The 18630-nt window shown below is 46.6% G+C and overlaps 1 protein-coding gene across 4 annotated transcripts in view; it reads left to right on the forward strand.

Annotated features, from left to right (window-relative positions):
• Nucleotides 1-18630, forward strand: part of ZDHHC14 (zinc finger DHHC-type palmitoyltransferase 14) — a 275105-nt gene that overhangs the window by 26919 nt on the left and 229556 nt on the right. The gene's annotated exons all lie outside the window — the stretch shown is intronic.

Here is an 18630-nt window from a genome sequence, read left to right on the forward strand (position 1 = left end):
AGCAGTGAGCATAAAGACTTGGAAAGGAAGGTCTCGGAAAAAAGGTACCAAAATGAGATTTTTTTTTTTTGCCCCAGAGGTTACAGATACGACAGCTTCTAGACCTATGTGCTTTAGAGCACCAGCGGGTTAGCTGTTTGGGATTGTCAGCAAAGTGAGAAGGTTAGCTGACGTTTCTGAGTGACAGATTGAAGTGAGGCTTCAGGAATAAAGTCTTGGAAGTGAGGGTGAGAGTACATGAGGGAGGGAGAGAACCCCCTTCTGTGAAAACGTTTAAATGCCAAGGGTGGTGCCCGGTATAGAGTGGGACTCAGTAAGTCTTTGTAGAAGTGATGGTTATGGGATCCCACTGAGGGGGAGAGAGGCAGCCAGGTAACTCTGCCCGTCAGGCCAAGACTTTGTCCTCACGACATCTAACACCTGGGAGACACCTTTCTAAAATACAGAGATGAAAAGCTGCCAAAGATCTATGTGCAGAGATCATGCGGATGGACGATTAAGTCACTAAGTCCTGTCTGACTGTTTGCAACCCCATGGACTGCAGCATGCCAGGCTTCCCTGTCCTTCACTATCTCCCGGAGCTTGCTCAAACTCACGTTCATTGAGTCAGTGATGCCATCCAACCATCTCAACCTCTGTCACCCCCTTCTCCTGCCCTCAGTCTTTCCCAGCATCAGGGTCTTTTCCAATGAGTCAGCTCTTCACATAAGGTGGCCAGATTATTGGAGCTTCAGCCTCAGTCCTTTCAGTGAGTATTCGAGTTCCTTTAGGATTGACAAGGGTGCTTGCAGCTACAGTTTCTCTAATTCAGTGTTACCAGTAGGCAGTGGTGTGAAGTCACTGCCTCAGACACTTGGCCTGAGGAGGGAGAGTTCTTATTTCATAGCTTTAAAATTACCTGAAACAGACAATGTTCTTGCAGAATAATGTTTTAAAAAAATTCTTCTTAAGGTATCTCTCTTTTGGAGCATTTCTTTAAAGTCAGAAGGCAGCCAAAAACTTCTCACATTCAGATACTTAGTGGGAAGGATGTGTGGGTGATGGAGCGCCTTCTACACTGCATTTTCTTAAATGTCTTTTTCTAGCTAAAGCACATCTCCATGGAACCTCAGAACTCTTCCCTACCCACAAATCGTTCTTTTCTTCCTCCAGAAATGTGCCTGAATTCTGGATTCCACCAGTGGTGGTTTCTTGTGGACAGTCCACTCACTGTGGGTTATAAATTTTCTGTTAGATGCCATTGTATTCCTTGCCCTCAGGAAAGGCGAAGGAGTGCCAGAGAGTGGAAGACTCTGTGAAGGTTTCCTGATGCATTTCTTTCTGTGCTTCTCTACTGTCGATAAAGATTCATGCACCGTTCCCATTGCCATGTGACAGATGGATTGGGTTCCACTCCAGGTGATGGGGGAACTTGCCTTGACTCAGTGACTGCCTTGCAAGTTTACTCAGTGTTTTACGTAGATACATGTGGCGCTAAGTCAAGGGTATAAAGTCAACAGGAGGTTTTGGTTGCTTGTATTCTAGGAACCCCCACATATATGTGTTTTATGTATGCAGTATGTGTTATTGCACGTGTTAGTTGCTCAGCTGTGTCCGACTCTTTGCAACCCCATGGACTTCTCTGTCCATAGGATTCTCAAGGCAAGAACACTGGAGTGGGTTGCCATTTCCCTCTCCAGTTATTGCATGAGGCATTGGAAATTAACTAGCAACTGAAACAGGCAAGGTCCTTACACTCATGGGGCTTCTCGTTCGAGGATTGTGTTAGTCTGCATCCTTGGAGAAGGGCAAAGGGATCACTAGTGTCGGATTTTATTAGGAGAAGTGCCCTAATGGGGGGCGGGGGTGGGAAACAGGGAAGAAGCCAGAAACATGGGAGAGTCTTTGGACCTGCAGATCTGACCCCAGTGAAGGCGACAAGGAGAGAAACTTGTATAGAAGCATCCTCTGTGGTCTAGAGAGGTTTGGCAAAGCCGCTGGAGAGTCTTTGAGTCAAAATCAGAAGACGGGGGATCCCAGGTCTCCCAGGAAACAGTGTGTCTTAGTATTTCCTCTGCTGTCAGTCACTGATTGGGGCGGTCCCTGGGAGCCGTGGCCCCAGCATGTGCACCCCGAGACGGATGTCCAAGGGCAGCAGCTGGGGCTCTCCTTAGTCCATGACACTCCCTTCTTAAGGCTGCCATGGAAAGGGCAAAGATATTAACAAAAACGCAGGAAAAAATGTAACATTAGAGCTGTGATGAACTCCAACAAAAGCCAAGCATACAGTGTCAGGAGAGTGCCATGGGGCTGTCTAACCTGTCGGGAAGGGGGGCTAGGGAGAGGGAACCAGGCCAGGGCAGGCTTCCCCGGGGAGCTGAGGTCTGAAGAATCTGGAGGAGTTAGCTAGGAAAGTTGGGGAGCGGGCAGCTCTCCTTGGGGCACTTTGCGATGATGACTCTGGTCTGAGTGTGGGAGTTGCTGAGAGCAGCAGGCGGGAGCCGGGGAGAGAGTTAGAAGGCTGTGGAGGAAAACCTGGTGGGGCGTGGACCAGCTGGGGCAGAGGAGATGGCGAGGGGTGAGGGCCCCTTGGGGAAGGGAGGGTGGGCTGTGCTTAGATTGGATGTGGGGGTGGGGGTCGTGAATGACGCCCAGGTTCCTGCTTTGCAGCATTGGGTGCATAGGGAGGGGTGGGGGGACAGGGTGAGAGATGGAGAGAGAACGTTTGGACTTGTTGAGCTTGGGATGCTCTTGTCTAACCTGTGAGTCCCCTGTGTCTCGAAGGTAGTGATATATCTAGGGAGAAAGTTTAAAATGCGGGCGAGGCCCCCTGGGATTTGGGAGGTCGAGCTGGGGAGGATGTCACAGATACTGAGAAGGCAGAGAGGGAGGTGGAGGATAAGGAGGGGCTGGCGTGGGACAGGTGCGGGAGAGGAGAGTGTTTTGAAGAGGGGGTGGTCAGCAGAATTGAATGCCTTGCTGAAAAGGACCGCCGCCTTGTGTAGCATGGAGGTGACCTTCACAAGGGTTGTTGTGATGGACAGATGGTCCAGACTGGAGTGGGCTGAGGAGTTAGTAGGAGGCAGGGAGCAACCAACTCTTCAGAAGTTTGGCCATGAAGGGAAGACTAGCAGGAGCTCAGCAGCTGGAAATGGGCTTTCCTGGTGGCTCCGTGGTAGAGAACCCACCTGCCAACGCAGGAGACAGAGGTTCGATCCCTGGGTCGGGAAGATCCCCTAGAGAAGGAAATGGCCACTCCCAATATTCTTGCCAGAAAAACCCCATGTTTGGAGGAACCTGGCAAGCTACAGTCCATGAGGTTGCAATGAGTCGGACGCAACTGAGCAACTAAACAACAAAAACAGCAACTAAAAGGGGGATGAGGCCGACAGGCTTTTTCTTCTTGTTGTTCTAACAGTAGAGACTGAAGTACATTTACAGGAACCAAATTAACTCTCAGAGGAAGGGTCGGTTTACTTGGCAGTGCGGGGTTCCCCAAGAGGGCAGGGCAGGACGGGGTCAAAGCCTAGGTGGAGAGCTTGGTCTCGGGAAGAGGGACACCTCTCTGTGTGGTCAGAGAGAGGAGACTTGGAGGAAGACAGATTCTAAATATGGAACTGGCAGTGGCCAGAGGTTTACTATAAAGTCCCCATGATGTTCTCATGTGCCTCCCTGACCCGGCACATTGACCTTGGACTTTAGCCTGAATGATGATAACAATGTTTCATATTTAGTACCTAGACCCAACTACATATGTGGAAATTATCCTGTGCTTTTTGGGGCAGTATTTCCTGTAGCTTTTAACATCAGCAATGATGCGGTAGACAAAATTCAACTCTACAGCTATCCCTTTAGTACTAAATGCTAATAGTGTTTACCAAGGAAGGGGTGGGGGGGCGAGTAAGAAAAAAAAGAAGAATGTGATGGACCATTTCAGACTGACCAGAGCAGAGAGCAGAAACATGCTAAAGACATCCATTTTCACTCAGTGGTTTTTTTTTAACTCAGTTGCCCACCAGCACGAGGGGTTGGGGCGAGGGTCACTTTAAATGAACCCGGGGCTGTGGCTGAATGGCCCTCACACCTGCTAGAAGCTTCTGTGGTGACTGAATTCCCTGCAGGTTCTGCAGAGAGGCAGCTAGCCAACCCTACATGCTTTGGGCAAGGGTCTTCTTAGTGGAAACTGATCCAGTTCTCTTGTTTGCCTGGGCTGACTTGACCAGGTGAGGAAAAGTCATCACCTGGGACAGAAACTTCCAGCCACCTTGAACACCCCATCCATTTCCAGGAACCGAAGACCTGGGCGTCTTAATGCAACAGAAGTTCGAGCTGTGCTTCTTGTTCTTCTTTCAAAAGGGAGGGTGATCATCTCTAGTTGCACCCGCGTTGCTGCTAGACAGAAACAGGCTGAGACATGGGGAACAGACGTGTGGTTGCCAGGAGGGAGGAGGGAGGGGAGGGATGGAACCGGAGTTGGGGGTTAGTAGGTGCAAACTATCCCGTTTAGAATGGGTAAGCGCAAGGTACTCTAGAGCACAGGCAACCATATTCAATCTCCTGTGATAAATCATAACGGGAAGGAACATGAAAAAGAATATATATATGTGGGTGTATAACTGAGTCACTTCTGTATAGCAGAAAATTAGCACAACATTGTAAATCAACTATACTTTAATAAGAAGATAAAGGAAAAGATTGCTTCATTAGTTGGGACGTCAGGCGCTGGGCAGGGAACGTGGAGTGTTGAGCTTGTTTCTCTAAGAATAAAATCTAAAGCGATCGTAGACACTCGGTGGTATGAAACCATAAGAGGTTCACAGAGACAGTGCTGGGTTCCAGCGCTGGCCCTGATGCTACCACCTGTGTGCCCACGGCCACCTCCCTTCGCCTCTCTGGGCTTTGCCTTCTTCCTCTGGAAAAATGACTGAATGGCCTCCACTGTTGTCAAGATAAATTATTGATACTGTCTTTATTGCCAGTTTATCAAAGAACCTTGCAAAAGATAGGAAAGTATTAAAAAAACCCACCACTTAGATGAATTTATAGAGGCGGGAAGGGAAGGAGAGTGGTAAATAAAGAATGAACAGATCCCTGCAATGAATACTGGAGTGGGTAGCCTATCCCTTCTCCAGGGGATCTTCCTGACCCAGGAATCGAACCTGCAGGGTCTCCTGCATTGCAGGCAGGCTTTTTTTTTTTTTTTTTTTTTTTTAACCAACTGAGCTATCAGGGTAAGCCCTGCTTATTGAATAAAGAGTGGTAACTGGGTCATATTCGGGCTTTTATAGAACAGGTAGGATGTGCTTCATGGGAGAAAAGCTTATCAGAAAAGAACTTGTCAGAAATCTGATGTCTATTTTGTAAAATCCTGAAAGGCATTAGAAAGATGGATTAGAGGTTGGTGGTCAGAAGACCTCCAAGGGAGGTATAATTTTCTAACCTGAAAAAATAGCAAAGACAACGTGTTCAGTCCCTTGATGATTCCGATGACGAGCCGGGACAGTTGGCAGCCCTGGGTCTCGGGAGATGAAGCCTTGAGTGCAGGGCTTCTCAAAGCAGATGACATTGTAGTTTAAAAAAAAAGGGTGCAGTTTGCTAGTTCTTTTCACTCTGCAATTCCTCTTCCCGTCTGTAACATTCAAACAAGCCTTGTTTCCTTAGGAGATTTTTTTTTTTCCTTTGCATATAATCAGGCACACATTTTCAATGTTTCCAAACTGTTTATTTTTCTTGGATCCCTCAAAGGTACAGCGAGGAGGCAGGTCAGCTCTTTATACGGTGAACCTATATAAAGCTGTAAAGTAGGTCACACTTGCATATCGGGTACAGCTCTGCCTGCCTCTTCTCCGCTGTGGAAATAATTGATCTAGAAGCACCTGCATGGAGTTCTCAAGGACTGTTCCTTCTATTCCTAAAAATCCTATGTAGCATGCGTGCTTCAGTCGCCTCAGTGTGTCTGACTCTTTGGGACCCTATGAACTGTAGCCCAGCAGGCTCCTCTGTCCATGGGATTCTCCAGGCAAGAATACTGGATTGGGTTGCCATGCCCTCCTCCAGGGGATCTTCCCAATCCAGGGATGGAACCTGCGTCTCCTGTGTCTCCTGCATTGCAGGCGGACGTTAAATAATTTCACTTAGGTGGGGCGTGATGTGATAGGAAAAGGGAGGGGTTGAAGGGAAAGATGTCCTTCAGCTTTTGAACGAGTTTCTTTGAGGCTGGAGCACAATTCTTCGATGAAGGCTAGAGAGAAGTTCTTGCCAGCCAGGATTTTCAGTGTAAAACCGATGAAAGAGAAGCCAAACACTGTTGAAGACTCACTGCTTTGGAGGGCTGAGACTAGAGCTCTCAGACATCCACGTGTTTGGCATTCCGTGTGGACGGACAGTGAGTCAGAGTTACCTTCACGTGGCCAGGACTGTCTGTTTAAGAAATCTTCAGACTGAACTTCGTGTTGATGTGATGGAACCGCTGGCTGAAGTGGGATAGTTGAGCCCAGCTGTGCAAGATAACAAGGCTCTTCAGACCAGTTTATTCACCGGGCAGCCGTTTTTATCTTCGTTATTGCCTTTAGAACGGCTGCCACCACCCTGGAGACCAACTGTGAACAATATATGCTGACTTCCGTTTGGCACATAGGACACCCTAGCTCAGAGTCACCAAGGAGCTCCTCCAAAGTCATCTGGGGGCTTCCCTGGCAGCTCAGTGGTAAATAAGTAGATAAAATTATCTTAAAAAAACACCTGGTTTTGTGGGGGCTGGGCTCACAATCTCATTGCGGATTTGTGTCTGCAAAATGCCAGGCACAAGTGGGGTCCTGGGGACACCCCGGGGAACAGAAGGAGGCCCGGCCCCCAGTGGAGCAGTGTGGGGGTGGGTGGGTGGGGGGTCGGGGGGCATAGTGGAGGAGGGGCATGCAGTGCAGACACAGGAACACTGCAGAACTAGAGAGAGCTCAGCTAGAGGTGGGGCTGGGGAGGGGCTCCTGGGGAAGGTGACCCCCAGGAAAGGCCTCAGAGAGAGTCAGAGGAGGAGGGAAATTCTCCTGGGGTTGATGAAAAAGCTTCCTGCACAGTGGGGACCACAGCCCTCCTGAATGTTACTGCGTGTTGGGACAGGGCCAGTCTTTTTGGTGGGGAGTTAAGCCTCTGTGTTTCTTTTTAATAACCCCACTGGAGCATAATTCAAAATGGGTATCTGTGCCAAGTGAAGGTAGTTTATAAATGCCCAGTAGATAAGCCGGGTGCTAAGAGTGAATCTGGAAAGCCATGTGAAACCTGGATTATCTTAAAATTATTCTTAAAGTATTATAGGCAGCTCTAGTTTCTCGGAGGGTAACAGTGGTGTGGATCATTGGTAGAAGTTTTATTTGATTTTGGACTTTGTGTGCATTTAGACTGTGTCTTTCAAGTTTTGTTCTGTGTAGGCAAGGTGAAAATTAGCTTGTTCCCCTATGCATACTGACAGCAGGTAGCTAGAAAGATGATAAAGTTTTTGAGGACAGGGAGTGAAAAGGGCTAAAAAAATGAACACTTTCTTGTGGCTAACCTTAAAATGCATACATAAAGTCTTACGTGGATGAACTTCTAGGCACTGTTTTTTTATATGTATATTTTCCATGTGAGTTTCTGTGGATTATCGGAGTCCTTTGGCCTTCATGAAAGCAGTTTTCATCTTGATTTAAGAAATTATGATTAGGACTTACTACCTTAAAAAATTCAAATAGTCTAGAGGCTTTCAAATGAAAACTAGCCCACCTGCTCTTTGGTGCTTCTCCCTATTTGTAACTCTTAGTAGTTTTATAGTGTCCCTCCAGAAATGCACATGCAAGTGTGTGTATGTGTGTGCATGTGTGTGCTGCTGCTGCTAAGTCGATTCAGTCGTGTCTGACTCTGTGAGACCCCACAGACAGCAGCCCACCAGGGTCCTCCATCCACGGGAGTCTCCAGGCAAGAACACTGGAGTGGGTTGCCGTAAAAGCATGTACGCGTATGTGTATATATGTATGGGGGCTTCCTTGGTGGATCAGATGGTAAAGAATCTGCCTGCAGTGTGGGAAACCTGGGTTTGATCCCTAGGTCAGGAAGATTGCCCGGAGAAGGGAATCACCACTCACTCCAGTATTTTTGCCTGGAATATTCTATGGACAGAGTTATGCATATATATGTTTACTATGCAAATTTTTTTTTTTTTTTTTTTTTGCAAATGGTTTTTGTCAGCTCATCACATATCTTGAGTACCTTTCCCAATCGCCTTATATGGAGCCCCTCTCTCTTTCTAGGGTCTGCATAGCACCCTATAGTAGAGATGGACCATAATTTACTCAGCCAGAAAGGACTTCTAGGTTTTCAAGTTTTTAAGGCTGTTGTTAACTAGGCTGCAGTAAGCATTCTTGTACATTCACAATGGCACTTATATGTGACTTTATCTTTGGGACTGAATAAAAGGATGTTAACTGTTACAGAAAATGATGACTTGAAATGATGTAAAGTGGTGAGACCACTGCTTCCAGCGTGTCCTTCCCAGGATGAGGAAGCCTTTCCTAGAAGATCACTCAGTCATGTCTGACTCTTTGCAACCCCATGGACTGTAGCCCGGCAGACTCCTCTGTCCTTCGAATTTCCCAGGCAAGACTACTGGAGCCAGTATTATCATTTCCTACTCCAGGGGGTCTTCTGAACCCAGGGATCAAACCTGCCTCTCTTGCATCTCCTCCAGTGGCAAGCGGATTCTTTACCCCTGCACCACCTGGGAAGCCCCAGCTGGTCCCATTACCCAATCATACCTCTCACCAACTTCTGAGGGAAATGCATGCTGAAAGGTCAACTTTTATACTCGTTAAAAAGATAAAGTGCCACAAGTGGGATTACCGGGTTAGCAATTTTAATGCTAAATTTAAAAATTTCCTAAACTGCTTTAGGAAGATGTGGTCCCAATTTATACTTCTGTAGGCATAAATCAGGGTTTGGCAGTTGTTCAGGAAGTGATCTATGGAGCTGAGAGTGTTGAACTTGGCTTTTTGGAGCGTGTCTAGGAAACATGACATGCTTTTATTTAACTGTTCATTGTCAGGTGTGTGGGCCCTTTAGAAAGGATGGCAAAAGCAGTGGGGGGAAATGACAGGTTAAAAACTGTAGGATTGGACACATGGGTGGACAAGACTTGTTCATACTTCAGGGGCAGAAAGAGGCCTTTAAATTATTGATAGATGAAATACCCCACGACTTGGAATGCCTTTTTAAGGCACAATGAAAAACAGACTCCTCCACGCGTCCTGCCCTCCTCCCCTCTCTCCATCTCCAGTCAGTATTCCAGAAACATGTTAGTGGGTTCTTCAAAGACAGCCGTTTTGAATAATTCACCAGGTATTTGTCGCCCTGTCAGTCGGAGCCCTACATGTGTGTGCTCTGAGATAAGAGCCCTGAATTGAATAGGGAGTGTGGTGGTGGTGGTGGGGTGCCAGAGGGGCTAGTGAGGGCACTTTAGTGATTAGTTCACTGCACTGTACTATTGAAGAGTCGGAGTGATTGAACTCTGAAATTCTAGGATGCCATCCTTGTACTCAATTTAAAATGCTCTCAAGGGCTTGTAGCCCATCTTGTGGGACCAAAGACTTGAAATAGGGCTCGCAGTTCATGAGCTGTGGGCTCCCCAGATGGGCAAAAATGAGCTTAAATTTTCTGGCTTCTTCCTCTTGGGTTGTCCCTCAAATCTTTGGTCTATGATGATGTTAGTGCAGTGCATTTATTATGATCGATCACCTGATCAACCTATATTGATACATTAACTGAAGTCCATAGTTTATATTAGGGTTCATTCTTTGTGTGGAAGTGTGGTATGGGTTTTGACAAAAGTATAATGTTCAAGCACCTTCAATTCTAGTATCAATCAATCAGTGTTGCTGGGATTGTGGAGCTTGGAAGAGAAGAAGACTTTTTACAAAGAACTTGGAGTCTAGAAGTTTTCTATAAACCAAGGTACCAGCACACTGCCTGCTCAATAGATTGTGGATTATTGGAATATTATGAGCTTTGAGAGCTTGATAGAAAAGTGTTAAAAAAAAGAAAAATAATAACTCACATTTCGGTTGTGTTTTGCATAATTATCTCACCCGAAAACTCATACATTCATTCAGCATTTACTGAACCCCTTCTAGGTTTCAGGAGAGCCTTTTAGCAGCTCCCCAGATGGGGGGTAATTTATCTCCACTGTGCAGGTGAGAAAATGGATGAGGTGGAGGAGTAACTTGAACCCAGGCATCTGGTTCTCAGTACAGAGCCCTTTTCAACGGGCCATACTGCAGCCTGGTGGGAAAAGCCATTTTTCAGGCAGCTGGAGACATTTCTCAGGATGCTGTTAGCTCAGCGATCTTAATTAAGGGGATCGCAGTAGCAGAGGAGGGTGGGTTGAAGGCAGAATGTCAGAAAACTGTCCGTGTCGTTAAGATGAATGTGGACATCTGTCCAAGTGTTACTGTTGGAGAAGAGATGCAAACTCTTTTTTCTTTGCTAGACGTTTCCCATACCTGTCTAATGAATGTTCCAGGATTTATTTTTTAAAAAAGAAAAAACAAACCTGCATCTCCACTTCTGGATTTTGCACCTCCATCCCACCCTTCCCAGATTTAAGTGAATAGCAGGAGACCAGTTCACTCCTGTGAAGGTAAACTCAGCCTCTGGTGTAGTGTTACCAAGGGAAGCAATTAGCTCTGATTATATGGTGGGAAGGTGTTCAGTAGTGGAAGGTTACTAGTCTTAATAAAACCCAAGTTAATTAAAAACTTCTCATGGGTCATTATTATTTGAGCATACTGTGTGGTCTATTTTTATTTAATGATTTTTAAAGATGTCTCATGTTTTTAAGCACTACTCCCCCACCTCCGCCCCCATTGTCAGAGCAGGCATGGTAAAGTGTGGTGACCAGGAAGAGGAAGAGATGGTATGTGTGAGGCATTTGCATAGACCTGTTCTGTGCTTTTTTTTTTGAGTTTGGATTTTTATATTTTGTGCCTTTTTATTCTTTTGCACATTTCTTTGTGAAATAGAGTGACTCTTTCATAATCTGACTACCCTGGTGGCCTTTTGTATGCAGGAGTAAGGATCCGTGTAGTTTTCAGAAAAAAGCAAAAAATCAGCTTAAATATATGCGTTTCAGTTATTTCACTTCCCTCTTTTTAAAAAGCAGTTGATTTCCTTTCTTATGCATTCCTCTTTTCAGTTGATAAGGAAATGTTTCTGTTTCTCAAGGCCAGACAAACTAGACTGTGAGATTGTTTGTCAAGAGACACACATACCTTCCCTCAAGACAGCTGGTACTTGAGTGGGTAGAATTTAATGCCATCGGCATTCCTTAGCTTAATAAGGTCGTGAAAATAGTATTGACCTTGGATTCTAGTCATCTCTCCTGTGACAATAGGCCTGAGTTTTGCCACCTCAAAAACAGGTAAAATGAAGCCAATGGACAGGTTTCTAATGAAGGAACTGACACTGATATTTATGTGTTAGAGTCTTTTTATTTTATATGCAGGAGCACTTTTGAAATTCTATTTCCTTTTATTTAGAATTTGTGATAATTCATACAACACCTGGAAAGGCTGAGACATTTTACTTTTTCGTAGATTGTAAATGAAATAGGACAAATATGATCCAGAGGGAGATAATATGAAATATTTAAAAGAGCAAACTGTTTTTCCAACTCCTGAAATTTGTTTACCCCTTGAAATTGAAAGTAAGAAGTCTGATTGTATTTTTAAAATACTAAATTGAAGCCTCTCTTTAATTCAAGTGGGTGAGGCTTTGCTGAGCATTGCAGGATTTCCTGAGTATGATTCTTTTTAGCAAATATAACATCTAGGTTAGACTGGGATGGAGTATTCTGACTTGTAGATATTGGTGGAAGTCTGAAAAGACTTTAAAGCGTTCACTTGTTATATCTGAGGTTCTTTGACATAGGAGAGTGGTAAAGTCTCCATTATGTAAATTGGGAGAATGACTTCCAATCAGCAGGTTAACTTTTTTTCCTTAAAGGTTAAAAAAAAAATTGGTTTTTTTTTGGCCTCAAGGCATTTGGGATCCTAGTTCTCTGACCAAGGGTCTAACCGGTGCCCCTTGCATTGCAAGCTCAGAGTCTTAACCATTGACTGCCAGGGGAGGTTAACTTTTGAGAAATACAGCTTCTAAGTTGCTGAACCTGGCTAAACTCTAGGCGCTTCAAGTGCCATCTTGGGATTTGCAGGAAGGCATCAACTCAGAGCTCCTTAGACATGCCAGAATCCCAGCCCCCACCCTGAGCTGTAGACTCAGAATCTGCACTTACTAAGCGCCCCCAGTGATCTGCGTTCAGGTCAGGTTTCAGAGCACCGGCCTAGACACCCCGTCAGAGCCCTATGTCTACTCGGAAGCAAGCCGACCTGGCTGACCTTCGAGGTCAGCTGGGTTTGAACTTGTCTCCTCCAAGGCACTGGCTTCTTTCACCTGCGTTTTGACAGACACATGCCTTGTGCTGGAAACAAATACAATCCTCCTTCCTATCAAGCAGCACATTCACGGAAATGATTTCTGTAGATGTTTGAGAGGCAACCACTGTGTGATATATTTAAACTCACATTGTTCTGTTTGAAAATGTGTTGGAAAGAGTTATGAACAGGGGGAAAAAGCAAACCGTCAAGGCAGACTGCTGCTGATATAATGACAGACAGTGGAAATGAAGATTTTTGTTGAAGATTAAGGACTTATTATTTATTAAGCAGAAAGAGTAGCGATCTGGTGGTGATGGTGTACAGCCCCAGCGAAAGTAAACATTGAGTCTGATGAGGTCAAACTCGAGCATAATCACTGCCCTATTTTTTTTTTTCCCCCAGCACAATTTTGAATTACAAGGGGAAAAAAGGCAGACAGAGAACAAACAAGATCAGCAGGTTTTCTGAGGCTGAAACCATTCTGTCCACTCATGATCTACGCCGAACGCCTAATTAACAGAGTCAGAAAACAAAATTAGTGCTTCACTTTACTGTGGACAAACAACCAGTTACAAAGCCTTTCTGCAGGGCCTTGTTAAGTCTGTTCTAGGCCTGAGGCCCAGAAATACTGCCACAAACAGTGATTTTAGTGAAGAGGTGGTACATTTGTAAGAGATTTGGTTAATTATTAAACATACAAACCCCAAATCAGGAGTCATCATTGGCCATCTCTCTTGTACCTCCCATGTCCAGTCGATCACTATGTCCTGTGAATTTCACCAAGTGCTGATAAATATCTCCCAGATACAGGCCTTCTCTGCATTCCACGGGCCCAGGCCCAGCTCTCTGCAGCTCTCGCTGGGACCACTACAAGTGCCATCTAGCTCACCCCCGTCCACCCCCCACCCACCCCTGTCACCCCACCCACACCCTCCACTTCACTCTTTAAGGTCTAGCCACACTAGCCAAAAGGCTTCCCAGGTGGCGCAGTGGTAAAGAATCTGCCTGCCAATGCAGGAGATGCAGGAGACGTGGGTTTGATCCCTGGGTCAGGAAGATCCCCTGGAGGAGGAAATGGCAGCCCACTCCAGTATTCTTGCCTGGAGAATCCCATGGACAGAGGAGCCTGGTGGGCTACAGTCCATGGGGTCACAAAGTGTTGGATACAAGTGAGCGGCTGAGCACACAGCACACACACTGGCCAGAGAGATCTTTTCATATAAACTCCAAAATCACATTGTTCTAATTTTAAAGAAAGAAACCATTATTTTTATTGGGATTGCATTTTACATTTCTAGATTAATTTAGGAAGAATCAACATCGTTATATTGCTGAATCTTTCGGTTTAGGAATAGACTTTTCGTCTTCTTTTGTGTCTTCCAGGTTAATTTAAATTCTCTTCATATAGATCTTGTCCAATCTTGTTATATTTATTCTTAAGAATTTCCCTCTTTTGTTCCTATTATAAACGGAGGCCTGTGCTTCCAATACCTCTTCCAACTGGTCATTGTTTGTATACAAACAAGTTTTGATCTTACTGAACTCTCTTATGGTTAGCATAGTTCCTTAGTGGATTCTTTTGGGGTTTTGAGCTATACCAGAATATCACATGCACATAGTGATAATCTTATCTCTTTTACCCCAATCTTTAAATCTCTGATTTCTTTCTCTCACTCAGGTGTGTTGGCCAGCTCCTCAGAGACAAATGATAGTGGACATCCTGTCTTATTCCTGAATAGTGAAATGCTGTTAGTGTTCCCATGCTAGCTGCTGACTTTCAGGTCAAGATAGCTGTATTTTATCATGTTAGGAAATTATCTATCATTTCTTCATTACCAATGCTGGGAAGGATTGAAGGCAGGAGGAGAAGGGGATGACAGAAGATGAGATGGCTGGATGGCATCACTGACTCCACGGACCTGAGTTTGAGTAAACTCCGGGAGTTGGTGATGGACAGGGAGGCCTGGCGTGCTGCGGTCCATGGGGTTGCGAAGAGTCGGACGTGACTGAGCGACTGAACTGAATCTTCTTTACTGAAGCATTTTTACTGAGCGATTTGAAAAATTCTGACCCGGTTGCGTCACTCTGCTGCCTTTCATTGCTCTGAAGAGGCCCCTTTCTCACCTGTGTTTCCAGGCAATGCTGAGCCTCTTCTAGAGTTCGGGCCCTTGGACACCTGTTCCCTCTGCTGTAAGTTTTACCACTCCGCCCCCAACGCCAGGGTCTTCTCTTGAACAGCTTCCACCATGTTTCTGAGCTTGTCTCAGACTGGATTCCCACCCAGTAGAGAGCCAGACAGAATCAGGTCTCGAGGTGTCTGGCGCGGTGAGTCCCAGCTGTCCAGACCAGGGGCTCAGAGGTCGGGAGAAGGCCCTCATGCTGGTTCAAGTTCTGATGACGAGAACTGAGCGTCAGGTGGTGGTTCTGGGCTGGGAAGGAGGGACCGACATGGGAGGTATTTTGGAGATAAATCCTCTACCACTCGTCCACTGAATTCAGGCAGAGATGGGGGCCAGGAAAGGGATGTCTAGGGTACACTGAGGTCACTTCTTTTGTGATTTGATGATGCCACGCACTGAGATGGGGATTTCACAAAGAGGAGCAGGTTTGAGAGAAAAGGGGGTGAATTCGGTTCGGACACTCACCCAGTGATCATGGGCGGTCTGGCTTCGGTGTGCTGGGCGCTGCACCACACTCTCTTTTTTTCGGTGTGATGTGACGGACACAGAGCTGTGGGCCTGCTGGGTTGGAGGGGCCTGGAGGGCATCTGAGGGGAGGAGAACGCCCTGGATCTGTGGGTCTGGAGCTGAGGGAGGGGCAGGACTGGGGATTCGTCTGCAGTGGGTTAGGATGGGGACTGCTCCCACCCTCTGGAGTGCCGGGCCTGGCCAGCTCTCCTGTCATGGGAATCTACCCAGGAGAGGGGGCTGGCTTTGCAGAGCAGGGTAGTGTTTTCTAAACCAGTGATCTGTGAACTGGTATCCATCTAAAATTACCCTGCGAAAAGATAAGCTTAGCATGTGTCATTAGGTGGAATGACAAGTAATTGAGGGTGAAATTTTCCACTAAAAAAAAAAAGAACTCTATGCATATCAGGCCCTCTTACGTAAAAAGGGTGGGGGACTTTCCCAGCTGCTCTTTGCAGCGGGCACCCTGAAGCTTCGGGCTGGCGGGCACCCACTGGGGAGAGGCCCCTTCTCTTTCCTGCCGCCTTCAGCTCAGGCCTGGGAGGATGTGGACCGAGACCGGACCTGTGGCGTGTTCACTGGTGCCCTTCCACTGGCGCTGGAAGTTAACCATAGCATGCCTTTCGTCATTCGGGGTTCTGGCAAACCATACAGTGTTTCTCCCTGCATCACATCCCATCCCCTGGCCTTGATGGGTCTTGACGCCCTTGGGTCTCGGCAGTCTGAGGTCTCCACGCCCAGAGCTGGCGCTGTTGTTCGTCATTGTTCCTGCCCCTCGCTTCGATTGTGCTAGAGTGACGTTCATGGTCGTGTACCTGGGTGACAGGAACAGTGAGTCACAGTTTCCCACACCCAGGACCTTTACTTCCTCCCTTCAGGGGTGACGAGATTGTGTGTGCAGGCGGGGAGAGGTGGGTGACGGCCACAGTTCGATGACTGGGATCCAGATGGGGGTCTGAGTCATCCCGCCCGAGTCGGGTGGGCAGTGGTGGGCAGGGAGGGGAGTGGGCTGGGGTGGAGGCCTGGAGGAGTTTCCTGAGGCTGCCTTGCCTGGGTCTGGATACAGGGCACCTGGATACTGGTATCAAGACTTCTGGGTCATGCTTTTCCAGCTGAGAGGTGGAATCCCAAACTGGGTCATGAAATCAATTTAATAGGTTGCTGGTCAGAATTAAGAATGGAATAGAACAGAACAGAATATGGTACAGATGACCCTATTCGCAAGGCAGGAATAGAGATGCAGAAGTAGAGAACAGACGTGTGAAGATGGAAGGGAAGAGGGGGTGGGGTGCATTGGGAGGTTGGGATCGTCATATATACACGACCATATGGAAAAAAGCTACCCAGTGGGAAGCTACCGTATAGCACAGGGAGCTTAGCTGGGTGCTCTGTGATGACCGAGACGAGAGGGATGGGGAATGGGAGGGAGACTCAGGGAGGGGATGTATTTACGCATAAAGCTGATGCACTTCATTATGTGGCAGAGGCTAACACAACACTGTAAAGCAGCTATAGCCCAATTTTTGTTTAAAAAAAGAATAGAAAATAGAGTACATCTCCTTTGTTAAGGGTATTATTTTGTAAAATTTTATTTCAGTTTGTGTGTGTGAGTTTTAGACTATGATATAAAAATGCATTTATTGCTATGGTTAATGGGCCCTAAAGTGTAAAAAGCGCTGCTCTGGATGGATGGTTGTCTTTAATGAGCTCTTTGGATAAGGATTGAGGATTATTTCTTCATTTTTGTATTCCCTTGCCTCTAGCTACATGTAGCATATATTAGGTACGTCTGTAGATAGCTATATGTGAGTGAAAGAAAGGGAGGAAAGAAGGGAAGAGAAGAAAAAGGAAGGAAGGCAGAGGAAGGACAATGGGGGAGACAGAGAAAGCTCTGACTTCATAACCCCAAAGGGCTGGAATAAGGGTGGATCTGGGGATCAGACTTCATTCTTCAAGATCCTGCTGGGATCTCAGCAACCAGCTCTCTTCCTTTTTCAAAACCACTTCCTGGGTGATCTGGAAGGTGGCTCAGTGAAGGCTCTGATAAGGATGGCTAGGGGGAACCAGCTCCAAACCAAACAGCCGAAGGTCAGGATCATCAGGGACGAAGGAAATGTCTCAGAAAAAGTTCCTGGAGTTTGTGTAATCTCTGCTCCAGGGACCTTGATTAGGTAAATGGTCCATTAAGTTTCTAATGCTGCTGGAACAAATTTCCACAAATTTAGTGACTTAAAACAGCACACGTTTATTATCTTATAATTCTAGAGGTCGGAAGTCCAAAGTGGATCTTACTGGAGCTACAGTCAAGGTGTCAGCAGACTGCATGCCTCCCGAACCCCTGAGAGAGAATTGCTATTTCATTGCTTTTTCCAGGGTCTGCAGGCCGCCATGTTCCTTGGCTCGTGGCTCCTTCCTCTGTTTTCAAAGCCAGCAATATCGGACTGAGTCCTCATGTCGCCTCCTCTCCCATTTTCTGTCCCAATTTTCTCTTCCACTTTTAAAGACCCCGCATTTATATCTAGGATGGAACTAGACAGGCTAATCTCCCTATCTTAATATCAGCTGATTGGCAGCCTTGATTCCACCTGCAGCCTTAATCACGCTTTGCCATGTCATCTAACATAGTCACAGGTTTTGGGCATTAGGACGGAGACATCTTGTAGGGGCCATCACTCTGCCTGCCGCGTATGGTCCATTCTAAGATTGCCAATCAGTGGTGGCCCCTGCCAAAGCCTTTGTGTTTATGTGGCGCACAGTCAGGCCGGGCGTATGTGCCATGAGCATGTCATGGATGTGATAAACAGCTCCATTCTTACAGAGCGGGGTAGCTGTCCCGGGGGAGAGGCTGATCTGACAGCTGGCTTTGGCCGCGTTAATTGTACGGCCAGGTTGCGGGATGCTCTCGTGTGGTACTTTCACAGAGCTGTTGTGCTATTGCTGATCCACTTGGTGAGGCTGATCATAAATAGCAATTGTGTTCATGTGGCTCACCTACTCCCATCTGCCAGATTGTGTGTGGAACACGGGCTGAAAGGGGTGTGAGTATGGGTAGTAGTGGCTGAGTGCCCGCGTCAGGCTCTGGGCAGTGTTATTTGACTTCAGTCTTCAGAACGGCTGTCTTGAGGCTGGTGCACTACTCTCCCTATCTAGACAAGAGGCAGGCAGGGCTCAGGAGGGCGAGTAGCTCATCCAGTAGGTGACTCAGCTGGTTTAAGTGGCAGGGCTTGGATTCCAACTCTTAACATTCTCCTCTTGGGAACCATCAAGAGGGCAGATGAGTGCCCGGCTCCTAACCCTGAACAGGAATGTTTCTTTGTTGGGTCAACTGTGTATTGAGGTTCCCCCTCTATAGAGGGGATGACAGTACCAGCATTTAAACAAGGTGGTATGTCAATGATGGGGAAGCTGCTGTGGATGAGAATTCTGCTTTGATGACTAAGGATTAGTGACCTTAATATATCTGATGAGGATTAAGGAGCAAGTTTCTACATCAGTACTAGTATGGCTGA

This window comes from Dama dama, chromosome 26, assembly GCF_033118175.1.
Source record: "Dama dama isolate Ldn47 chromosome 26, ASM3311817v1, whole genome shotgun sequence".
In the NCBI taxonomy this organism is placed as follows: domain Eukaryota; kingdom Metazoa; phylum Chordata; class Mammalia; order Artiodactyla; family Cervidae; genus Dama; species Dama dama.